The sequence below is a fragment of the Octopus bimaculoides genome, chromosome 3 (assembly GCF_001194135.2).
Source record: "Octopus bimaculoides isolate UCB-OBI-ISO-001 chromosome 3, ASM119413v2, whole genome shotgun sequence".
NCBI lineage: Eukaryota > Metazoa > Mollusca > Cephalopoda > Octopoda > Octopodidae > Octopus > Octopus bimaculoides.
Genome location: NC_068983.1, coordinates 158,470,474 through 158,478,743, shown reverse-complemented (window position 1 = coordinate 158,478,743; position 8,270 = coordinate 158,470,474).

The following is an 8,270-nucleotide window of genomic DNA, read 5'->3' as shown; positions in this document are numbered from 1 at the left end:
TATATATATATATATATATATATATATATATATATATATATGTGTGTACACAAACATACAAAACGCTGGAGCTTCTTGAATTCTAACTTGGAGGTTGCATCTTCGATTGTTTAAACGATTTGCAGTTTGGATTGAAATTCGTGCGTTAAAATAATCGAAATACTGTGAAATTGTTTTATTTCCATTTACGTATTGTAACACAATATCTTTCCTACCACAGGGATGAAATACTTTTCTTAACATTATTTTCCTGTGGTAGTACTTCGGAAAACATCGGTCACTCTCGTATTTTGAAATCTACCTTAACCAGTATGAATTCGCTTTGTGATTTTCATGGTATTTAAACTCAGTGGCATTATTTAATGTATACGTTATTTATATTTATAATATATTTTTGTTTATATTATTCAATAAGAAAATTTTGTGCGTGTGTATATATAAGCAAGTATGTACACACACACACACACACACATATATACACACACACGCACAATTATATATACATACGTACATATGTATGTATGTATACTTACACACACACACACACATATCGTGCACGTTTCCAGTATAGCATGGATTGGCATTGGAATTATGTTAATTTATATATTAAATAATTAATTTTTATGCCTGCTATTAAATTACTTCTAACGGTAAGAGACATTTTTATTTAAAGGAACTAATTAAACCTTTGACTTATTTTCGGTATCGCTCCAACGCTGAACCTTACGATAGTCAGTAATGGTTGCACTGAGACACCGGACTTAATCAGCGTGGTGCAGCTTTGTAACAATACAATAAAAGTCGTTGTTTTTTTTTTATTGGCGTCACTAGAAAAGCGAACAGAGCCTGAGTACTTTAATATTGAATCTAGCTCCCCATATTTTACACCATGTGAATTTGATAGCATGAAAACCCAGCTAATTCTCGGCACCACTCTGTGCTTTTCCTTCGTAAGCACTTTAGAAGTACTCACATATATTCAGTAGCTTGTCATCAAATTATACCTTACTCATTCCAGTTTTATGAGTTAACGTGAAAAAAAGCACATCAGGCTAACGGATTTCATCGGAAGTGTATTATATTATTTTAATTTCTTTCTTTGCAATTTAGAAGTTTAAAGTTCAAATTTAGATATTGATACTGTGAGTTTCTTAGATATATTTCTTGATTATATCTATTGAACTTCTGATTAAATATAGACTTAGTTTGTCTACTCGAAGATTTATACAGGTAACGGAAATAATGTGATTACCAAACTGTTTCATACTATATCATGTGTGCACGTATGAGAAAGAGAATAATAATTAGAGAGGACAATTACTTAAATTCCTCGTGAGTAAGTTACAAAAACACATTAAATGTTAGTAGTAGAAGGTAGGATAAATAAAACGTAGTTTAAATGGTCCTACATACAACTGAACAGTCGTCTTGTTTAAGAAATAAACGTAAAATCTTAACTCTACATTGTTAGACAATTATTATTGCTTTTTAATAGATCGCACTCAAGGATTAAATTACTGTTTTAGTGGGTGGCAAACTGCTTCTATACTAACTTAACTGCATGGGACTAGAATTTTATATTCATTGAGATATGAATACTTACACACGAGTGCGTACATATACGTTAAACTGATTGAAACGTGTGATTAATTTACGACTTAAATATTACAATAGTGACTCTAATGACGGACATCTTTTTATACTGCATGATATTAATTCCGTTTCTTTTAATAATTATCAGCTATCAAAGTGTTTTAGTTCATCCACTTCAAATTGTATGCTTTAAAATACATTCTGCTTCCCCGAAAATACTTTTCAAAACGGTTGTTTATTCTCGAAACCTGTATGTCTGTATATGCGTGTGTGCTTGTGTATTGTAAGAATATATTCTGAAACAACGAAGCGAACACCCACATAACATATAGACACAGGGAAATTATGTACAACATTTTGAGAAACAGCAACCAAATCCCGCTCAAACTACATCATATCCCGCCACCAACACGACCATTAAAAATGAAAATAGAAAAATATGGGAAGGTGAAATGTATGTAGATTTGGGAAAAATTAAAAACTAACAGTTGAGGGAGAAGGTTATTTAACGAAAGATTCTAAAATACAGTTTACATGGCGTCAAACTCTATGATCATCCTCATTTTAGTCTCTCTTTCATCTTTCTGTAGCTTCCCTTCTCTCTCTTTCTCTCTCTCTCTCTTCTCTCTCTCTCGACTAGTAGAATAAAGAGATATATAGAATGAGACAGATAAAGGGAGATGAGTGAATAGAAAAAATGAGAAAGGAGTGATGATGGTGATGGTAGCTGTTTGAAAACTGAATAAAGCTCTCAGAATAAACAGGTTTTTAAATCCCTTCCTGACAAACGCTGAAATCAAACTTGATCGAGGGGCATAAAAGCGGACGAAGTAAACAATGCAATATAGACTTTGGTATAAGAGAAAATGGTAACGGCTGAAAGGCATTTTAAATTCTGATGAGTGAGTCGGGGCTAAACAGCAACCACAACTATGAAATCTTAGAATAGTGCCAACTTAAAAGAGCTTCAATACAGATTTATCAGGAAACTATCTGAAGTTGGTGCAAATGATTTTTACAAACTCAATGAACAACACCCTTTAGCTTCATCGGATCTTACATACGATGAAGCTATAAGGTGATACTTAAGCATTCAGCTATGAGTACATTGCATCTTATAGCATCTTTTTGAACACTTTGCGTAGGTCTCTGAGCAGGTATCGCCAAGCTCTTGCCAAACTTTTGCAGATTCTCTGCCCAACTTTCCCTGTCATGGTCAATGCGACGATCACACGCTACACACCTTTCCTCCAAGCACTACTGTAAACAGCGGAAGTGAGCTAGGACGTTAAATATTAGTGCGCATGCACAGCAGAGTTCAGGGTCAATCTGTGCCGAGCGGCTTTACTCTGCATGCTTTATTGATCCGACAATGGACGTGATATATTATTTGTTAAATAGCGTAGTACCCAGTCTTGTCAAATAGTCTTAGTCGTTCTCAAACAGTCTTTTTGATTCAACTTGTGGTGCAATTTAGAGCAGGAACCCCCAATAACGGTGCCGAAGATCGTTTGGGACCTGGCAGCACAGAAAGAATACACTTTTAATTTTTATTTCTGTTTTATTAACCATCGCAGTCTGCAGGGTGTTCTTGCTTTATATGTAATATAATAAATTTATAATATTAGATATGTTTAATTTTAGGGAAACTTCATTTCAATTAAAGTGTATTTTTATATATGTACGTGTATATGTATTAAAGAAAGCAAAAAACAAAACAAAAATGATAGTGTTCAGTATTTTGGCGACAGGAATTTCTGTCAAAGAGACATGGTTAAACAAAGTTGTACACCATCTCCCTCTTTCTCCCACATACCCACTCTTTCTCTCACTTTCTCTCACTTTCTCTCACTCTCTCTCTCTCTCTCTCTCTCTCTCTCTCTCTCTCTCTTATTAGTACTCTTATTGCCACCATCAACACTACTACTCTTAATAAAACATCATCAACTCTCCCTAGCTATTTCATTCCAAGGACATCAGTGTGCCACGGCGCACTGTCAGGGAGCCATTGTTCTAGAGGAATACTGCAGAAAAGTGTGATAACAGTGTGATTGTTGTTACAACTTACAATGTGATCGTGCTTATAGCAGTTATGGATAATCAATGAGATTATCGTCGCCAAGAGGAAATTTAGCAAAAAGCCAGAAAACTGAAGTATAACGAGGTAAAGAAAGACATACTACGTTTCAAGTAATTCTTCTCATTTACATTTATCACATACTAAGTTTTAATTCAACACTATTAATCTATTTTTTCAATAACGTTTTTTTTTTGTATGATAACCGATTTAAAACATTGTGTATTTGTATGGTGTATTGTTAAGCCTATTTCATATTTCAGTGACGGTACAGATGGCTGTAAATTGTTTCATGAGCTTTAAATCCTGATGATAAAATATTTGTGACTTATTAAATCAATTGTTTTTCAATAAATTAAGAAACCTCTAGGGATAGGGACAAGAATTAGGTATCTAATTAACGTTTTAGCAATCATTTAGTATGAGTGAAGGTGCGTGGCCTCGTGGCTAAGCTGTTCGCACTCACGATCGCTAGATGGTGGGTTTGATTTCCAGACCGGGCGGCGTGTTGTGCTCTTTAATAAAACACTTCATTTCACGTTGCTCCACTCCCCCTTTCGATCAGTTGGGTAATGTTGGCCTGCTCGGCTAGCCAGCGGGGTAGCGTCATTTGAAGGCTAAAACAATGCAAAAGTGCATTGTGACCAACAATGTGTAACAGCATCTGATTGCCTGGTCGGTCATGTGATCACATGAATGTATTCATTTATACCAGTGGTTCTCAACTGGGGTCCATATGGCCTCTGAAGGTCCATATAAGATTTTGGGGCTTCCGCATAACAAAATACTAAATTGGGTATTTTAAAGGGCCCAGAAAAAAAATTTGCTTTAAATGTGTGTATTGGTATGTATTGCAAGAAACATTTTACGTAGTTCAGCTTACACAGGCTAATGTATGGAAAACAAAATTGAAATTTTGAAAGAAGTTTCTATAAATCTAGCTTTCAAACATCGAATGGCTATGGGGGTCCACTAGCATAAAATAGTAGCCAAAGGGTTCCATAGGAAAAAAAGTGATTGAAAACCCTCGTTCAATACTATTGATAAATAGAGCCATTTTTGTTGTCCTCAGAGGATACATTCTAGTGAATAGAGCCCAGTGCACAGGTTTCAATTTTCTCTTAAAATCCACTTCGTTTCTCTAATGCTCATGGGTGAGGTATGAATATATAAGATATGGTGCCAAGGTGGAAGACATCAATATCAATATTTTTTTTTAATGGCAGCACTCATAGAATGAGAAATAAAGCCCTAGTGTGCTGAATTTGTTACCTATTTATGATTCCCAGTTTCAGAATATTTCAGTAACGCCACTAATTCGTTTTAGTAAAGCATGAACATCAACACATCTTGCCTTACATTCACTGAAAATCTAGGATTTTTATTTTGTATTTGATCATAAAATATGAATTTTGATACAAAAAACATTCTCCTCTATTTTAGTGTTGAATCTTAATACTGTTAACTTTTCCTGGGATTTCTGTTTTCTGTCTGCATTCATTTCATATTTTATAATAAGAAAATAACATCCACCTTTAGGCAATTTATATTTAGTAGCTCACATGCAAGTGAAGTATTTCTTTTATTTCTTTGTTTTCGAAGTCAATGTTGTTTTTAAGAATCTAACAAACACCTTCAGTCTGTTGGTGCAGTTTGCTTTGGGGCACCGGAAGAGAACCTCGGTAATAAAACATAACAGTTTCCATAGTTACATTATGTGCTGGTATGTATTTAAGAGACACTTGATCTAAATGGGAAATTGTCTTGATGAACTTTTAAATAAACATATAGCAATCCTCAGCACACAAGAGCAACATACGGAGAATGCATTAAAACTGTTCCCACTAATGCCAATATGCAAATCACCACACCCTTTATAATACCACATCAGATGTCAGATAAAAAGAATATAAAGTAACAACAACCGTCATTCTATGGCCAGGCATTCTGAATATAGCATCACGTGATATTCAAACGTCAATAAAATTTAATTAGGAAACCCAATCTGCATAAAATATCTACCGAGAAAATCGTGTGGAAACCTGAGAAATTAAAAATAAAGTTTAAAAGAAAAGAACTCATCTTATTTATTCATAGATACATTCTAGGGAAGGTTTTAGACTTCTAGCCGTTGGCGATACTTCCTAGAAGTGTGTCCGAAAACCGTTTGGTACTTATACTTTGGTACTTCCCCTACTTATACTTTTCGACCCTTTCTATATTTCACGTGAATCTTAGAGTTCATAATTATGTATAATTACTCCTAGTTTCGATTCCCCGTTGAGACTGTCTTATTTGTATGTTGCAGCTGTTACCATTGGGAAAAGTGTTTTCATCCCTTCTCCCCACCCCTGTCCTTATTGTAAGAAATGAAGTTTATTGACACGGTGTGTTCAAATGCCATGCAGAAGATAACCGGCAATCTAATAGTGCGACTTTGGTTTATACTGACATATTTCGAGTAAATAATACAAGTTACACGAGATATATGTTATCCAAGTAAAATAACAAGTAACACTCGTATTGAATACAAATTTCTTTTCAAGAACTACACAATTCTAGAACGCATGGGAAAAAGATTTTACCTGATAAAGTAATTAAGAATTAGTCAGAGATGTGTAGTTAATTAACCACATAGCTTTTCAATATTCACAAACACCAAATGATATTTATTTTGCCTTGTTTAGAATGTTTTGGCAACTGCCAGCTATTTTGTGTTTTCCTTTCTTCTTGCAACTTTCTATTCAAAATAGAGGTTAAATCTATAGAGATATCATGGCGACTAACGTCTTCAATTCAAAGACATTTTTCAGCAACAAAGTATTTTTACAGCATCAAATCTTCTGAAGGAAAGCATTGCTCTAATTATATTTACTAAATAAAAAAGAAGTACATATAAACAAAAATAAAACAATATAAAATCTCGGAGAAGTTTAGCAAATATTTGCTCATTAGCGAGGCGAACTTTGATAATTGTTTTTATATTTCTCAAGAGAGACGTATTTTCAGTAATTTGTTATGATACATTGAAGAAAGTGGCTTATAATATGTCCGCAATATATTGTGCCTAATATCATATTCTATAAAAGTTATGACCCCAGAGAAACTTTCAAAAATGCTTTCTTGTAAAGACAATTTAAGCGTTTATTGTATTTGAAGATTAGATATCATAATAGTAAATGTTACAATTAAATAATACAGTTAAACAGTGCAGATATTCTTTGATATGTATAGCTATAATCTTAAGTTTTCACTGAAATTAAGAGTCTCATATTACCAGTAGCTGATACCCTATCACTGCCAGCGAAGCCATCGCCAAGACGCTTTAATAAATGTTCTACTTTGCCTGGAATTCAAAAATCTACATAGTCATTGATTTTACATAAGGAATTCTAACACACACATACACATATATACACCTATGTATGTATGCATGTATGTATGTATATATGTATGTATCTTATGCGTGTATGTGTGTGTGTGTGTGTGTTTCAAATTATTTTTGGTTAACCTAGGATTGAACAACGAATAAATGTTTACATTTGTACAGAGTGTTGGTGCCGACATAAAGAGTATACAGAGATAAAAATGTGAGAAGGTAGGCTTCTGACATCTTTATCCCTTTCCGTACTCTCATGTCCACATCAACGCAACGTTATGCTGAAATGTAAACATACTCGCACGCGCACACATACAGATGAAATTTCTGAACAACTAACGCATACATTGTTTTCTGTATGCGCACGCGCGCGTGCGGGTGTGTGTGCGCGCGTGCGCATATATAGGATGCTGACAAATTCCAGATGAAATACCCGTGACGCCCGTGTTGAGATGACAGTTCCGTATAGTCGATAAACAGTTTGAGAGAAGAAAAGCGCCAGGCTCCCTATAGTATAAGTAGTATCAAGTTTTCCTTGTAAGCAAAAGGTGTGTGGTTCAGTTCTCGTTAAATTATCGTTTATTAATAATGTACAACATTATGTATCATGCATTACATATATACATATATACATGCACACACACATACATATATATACACGTATATATACATACACAAACACTCACACACACATATATCTATATAATGCACAAGATATGGATTTAATGGTGGTACTCACAAAAAAGCTCCTTTAGTGGACCAGACTACAAACCCCATAATAAACCAATACAAAGAGGTGTGATGTATAGTTCAATGCAGTTAAAATCCAGCAAATCTAATTAGTAATGATTATTTCATTAGGAGTATTAAAATATTAAGAAATTCAGGAGGTATGAGATGAATATATATATTTCACCAGTTGATATCTATAAAATTACTTATCGTTTCGCAGCCATCATCGTAGAAAAATAATTCACCTCAGTGAATAATAAATCATTTTACATGTTTGTATTAGTATATATGTTATAAATTATATAGTACTATTGCACAATTTATATGATAATACAAGTAAAAAAGGCTTACTCTTCAGATCACAGAATATCTGACATTGACTGCGAAACGATCGTAATCTGATGGATATCAACTGGTGAAATAAATATATTCATCTCATACCTCCTGAATTTTTTCATATATATATATATATATATATATATATATATA